The sequence below is a fragment of the Macrosteles quadrilineatus genome, unplaced genomic scaffold (genome assembly GCF_028750875.1).
Source record: "Macrosteles quadrilineatus isolate MER2022 unplaced genomic scaffold, UCM_ALF_1.0 Scaffold_2__2_contigs__length_208266976, whole genome shotgun sequence".
NCBI classification, from domain to species: domain Eukaryota; kingdom Metazoa; phylum Arthropoda; class Insecta; order Hemiptera; family Cicadellidae; genus Macrosteles; species Macrosteles quadrilineatus.
Genome location: NW_026542595.1, coordinates 105653117 through 105658329, shown reverse-complemented (window position 1 = coordinate 105658329; position 5213 = coordinate 105653117).

Here is a 5213-nt window from a genome sequence, read left to right as displayed (position 1 = left end):
ATAGAGACAGTCGGCGTCCGGCGACGGTAGAGCGCGCCTACGCGCACGCGCGTCACAGGTCGGCCGCGCACTCTGCCGCCAACACATGCGAACTCACCTTCCAGAACATACGAGATTGTGAATCATGTGTTGAGATGTTGAAGAATCATCTGCGATTATTGGTACGATGATGAGGTTTTCTCAGAATATAATTAATTGCCTAAAAATGGACGATTGGAATCGTATGGTCCACTACGTTGAATTTGACATAAATTGTTGTCCAAATATATGTTTGTTGAAAGTTGTGTAGGTTGAACCTTGAAACATATGATGAAAAGTGATGTACACAACTAGCATCCATTTTAAATCATTTTAGTGGAGTGATAGGTACTTAATTCACATCAGTAAGTCAGCGACAAACCTTGAGTTCGCATGTATTATGAGTGAAGAATGGACTGAGAATGTACTGAATGATATCAGTTGTTTGGCTAAGGAAACTTTACCACTGACCTCGACTTCTTTCTTGTACAATCTGGACTCTGGAGGTAGCACTGAATAAGATAATATTGAGATAGTTAACCGCCATGTACTAGGGGTATATTACATTGTAGACATTATACACATAGTACATTGGAACTAAGGGCTGAATGGCTGAATAGAGGATTTTAGGATTGTGATAAAGCCATGAGCCAATCAGCTGGTTCCTAGTGGATCCGTCTAGCTAATCTAGTTGGTGCCAACATAACAAGATTGTACAGCATCGATTTTCTAGAAGAGATGCTGTTCCAGTTGTATTTCAAGCTCAAGCTCAGTGATTTAGACAAATGAAAGCCGGGTTTATTTTTGAACCATGAAAATACTACAGACTGGGCTTTTCTCACGATTGAATCTAGATACCTAAACATCACTCGGTTATCAAAGCAACATAAATATAGGAACTTTTTAGCAATCTTTAGCATTATTGTGGGAAAAGAGCCATGTAGGGTTTTACGTAGCTAAGGGCCGTACCATTAAAACAAATATTTACAGAATAAAATGTTCTTGGAATTCAGTACAGATGTTGGAAACAAAACCTGCCCTGCAAAAGTCGCAGAACAGAAACAATGGCATTTGGCTTCTGTGGGGGATGAACCATAAACAAACATAAAAATCGCATCAATATTTACTGTAGAGATATACGAGAAATTGTATACAAGATCAATATACTGTATTTAATCATATGGTGCACACTGTATTATCAGTGTTTTTCCATCACAATGAAAAACCCCAGTGATTATGCCGCATTTCAAAATAGCACGGTGATATATGTTGGCCAACATGCTGCCATAACATGTAATTGTGTACTTTAATAAACAAGCTACCCGAAGTTGGCTTCAAAATAGAAACACGTAAAACAATGAATCACTGAACGCGAAACGTAGAACCGTGGGTAGCGCCAGCGGGACCGGGATATGACACACCTCCAACCGGCGAAGTGTTGCCAACTGTAGCTCGAGAGAGCACTAAATATCCCTTCTTTTCCCAAAAAAGTCCCACCCTTTTTCAGTTAGATTGTTGAATAAGGTACATAATAGTCAATGATAATACCGTGAAGTACAAGGGTACCTGTCCTTCTTTTCGAGTGGGGGGGGGGATCAGAATCTTCTTCTATGGCTTGAAGGTAATGGACTTCCCCCGCAAATAATTTTCATTCAAACTCCTGTCACCTTATTTATTTCTACAATCTATGATTTAAATAAAGATGAATATTCTTGTCAATCATTCATTGGAACAACAATGCTGAGATTTCTATAAGTTCTTATTTAAATGGTTTGGAGTCTGTTTTATCCAAAGATAAAATAAATTCTCTTAATTATTGTCACAACAATAAAACATCTGGTTCTTAATTATTGTCAATATTCAAGCAATATATATTGATGCCAATCTAGAAATCTTGAAATCCCTCCATCAATACCAGAAGTTCACGGAGGATATTGGCAATAATATTGAAGTGCATGCGTGTGCATGCTAAAACATACTAAACCATTCTGTATAAACTTTTATCTTTCATTCAAGTTTATAACAGGAAAGAGTATTAACAAGGAGTAAGTGTATGTTAACAAATAACAAGACAAATAACAAACAAATAAGAGTCTAGATTTAAAGTATAATTGGTCATTTTTAATCATTTTTAATAAAATTAGCCTACTGCTTGCAGAGTTTTGCTGAGCCAAACCACTATTGATGCCGTTAAGGGGTTCATAATATAATTTTAATTATAATTAGATACAATTAAATTAGGCAATTGTCTACTATTAGACACAATTAGGTAATAGTGATAATATCCAGGGTCACTCAAACGAAATTTCTTTCAACAACCTCAAGTGTGTGTATTATTCACGTATTAGTAACCACTCCTTTACCCACTTCCTAGTTCTTTTTAAACTCTTCTTTTACTCTTTCATCTTCTTCTTCTTTCTCTTTCTTATTTTACTTATTTTTTACTCTTAAAAAAAACAATGTAAAATAATGACAAGAGATGCTTTCTTCTTGGAGCCTATTTTAGTACAGAACTACCCTGGATCCAGAGCAATATAATCCTGGATTGACATAACATATTGACAATATTATTGACAATGTAAGATGCAGCCCGAAATACGGCGGTTTGTCTGGTTTGATAATATTATTGAGTCAATCATATTGTCAATAATATTGATAGTGTAAGGTCTACAATAGATAGAGCCATAGACAAAGGAATTAAATAATTCTTTTTGTCTATGGTAGAGCTAACAGCAGTATCTGAAGTATTGGATTTCTTCCTTGAAAATGAACGAGCATTGACATAAAACCACATTAGGACAGGACGACGTCTGTCGGGCCAGCTAGTACAGTATACAAATCGTGATTTTAGTTTGAATACAGTCTTCACTAATCACTATACTATGCACTAGTGGCCTCTGGTGGAGAACTATGAAACTACTAACGCAGATAATCACACCACTCCGTGAAATACCAAACGCTACACACAGCTGTAGCTGTAATATAACATTAAATAATAACAGTTATAATAACCGTTATAAATTAAAATTATATTCGTATATTTGATAAGACTGAACAGATAATTGAATATTACGGTTACCCGTTCGTAACAAATATGAATTTTAACAAATATTTGTTTTTACAACAAAAAAACTAACGGGATCATTAGCTCGATACATTTATAATGTTGTTACATTTTAAGCGTTACTAATATTTACTTCTAGTAAAGTTTTAATTTATATTCATAATACTTCTTTCAGATCACGTGGTGTAAAATAAATTTTACATTAAAAATGCTCAATACGAAAATGTTTGTAAAACATATCATCCTTGCCATTTTCATTGTTAATTTTCTCTGCGAACTATTTTTATGTTAAAGGTGTACTGTGTAGCATATCAAAACGGTCTAACATTATCGCCTAAAATTCGAAGTTAGAGCGATGAAGGTTTTTCAGCAAAAAGTTTGGTAACCTCCGGAATAGGGTGTGCCACAGGGCAGTCGCCTAGCGCCAATCTTCTTCACTCGCACCATCGCTTCACACCATCGGCCGGTACTCGTGGCGTAGTACTGTAATCCAGCTACTTGGAGGCCGGGTGTTTAGATCTCTTAAGTCCCCGGGGTTGTCCCAGTTAATCGAAATTGGTATTGTAATGTCCGCAAGATGACCATTAACAGGGAAAGTGGGTTCCCAAAGATAAAGTCCCACACCTGACACAGTTAATGTGTAAATATGTCCAATCGAGATGATATGTCCAAATGTGTGAAGGTGGGTTCACACCAAGGACTGACTAAGTTGATAAATGGGGTTTAGCTCCCCACTGAGTAAAGGAGAAATGTCGTACCCTAATGGATAAGGTGAACAATTCACCACAATGATGAACTATATACTATAAGCCTCTGCAGAGCAACAAAGAAAGCACTGATGAAACGCGGAAGACAAGACCTTTCGAACTGGGAAAACCTAGGCGACTAAGAGAGACTCTCACCTTTTTACTTTTGTAAAGTTTAATACATGAAGAACTCGCACGTCCAAAAGTGTTTTTGCTAACATATCATACAAACTTACATTTTGTTCACTTGAATTAGTTTTAAAAACAGCTGAGTTTTCATTTTCTCACTCCGAAATCAGAATGACTACTGAAAATATGTGAAGTTAGTTAATTTATATTTTTTTGTAATTATCAAACTATAAATATATAAAATCATATGAAAAAATCTTTTATTGTTTTTTTTTATTTTATTCAGGATTTAATCCTTGGAATAGTCTGTATGTAGATTATATTAATCTTATAAGTGAAAGAACGTTTTAAAAATGAATAGGGCTTAGTTGAAAATTGTTATTACAACATGATCAGTGTGTAAAGCCCGACTCAACAAAGCATAGAAACTGCTGGTGCTATGATGAAACAAGCCACATTTAATACAATCCTGAATTTAAGAAAGATTGCTGAGCTCACAATTCTTCAGTTGTCATGTGTTAAAAACTGTAGACAAAATATTACGTGCGGTTTGTGATCAATGTGTTTTTGAACTTAGTAAAATTCTCAATATTTTTCTCGTGTGTAAAGTCTTCGCTCACTAGTTGCACCACAAATGATAGAGTAGTAGGCCTACTCTCTTTTTAGTAGAGAGTGTACTTCTTTTAGTAGACAGTGTACTCGTTTTAGTAGACAGTGTACTCGTTTTAGTAGACAGTGTACTCTTTTTAGTAGACAGTGTACTAGTTTTAGTGGGTAGTGTACTCTTTAGTGTACTATTTTTAGTAGACAGTCTGACAGTGTACTCTTTGTAGTAGACAGTGTACTCTTTTTAGTAGACAGTCTGACAGTGTACTATTTTTAGTAGACAGTCTGACAGTGTACTCTTTGTAGTAGAACGAACTGAAATGAACGCACCAACATCATTTAAAATAGAAGTTCTAACCTAAAAAATTCTATTATTTGTTCCTAACGGTAATAGAGAAAAAATCTAATGTCTGTTTTAAACAAAAATCACTATTTATAGAGTAGCGAAAAGTAACGATAAACATGAGTGAAATAGTGTCATTACAATATTCACGACTATATTTTAAGTGATCTAAATCTCGCATTTCAAACATATGGTCTCAAAAATGTAATTACTCACTTTCTACTCTTGTGAAATATAGTATTGAAAAACGCCCTGTATGTATCAGCTGTACAACATTTCAACACTAATAATACAGTATACTCGCATT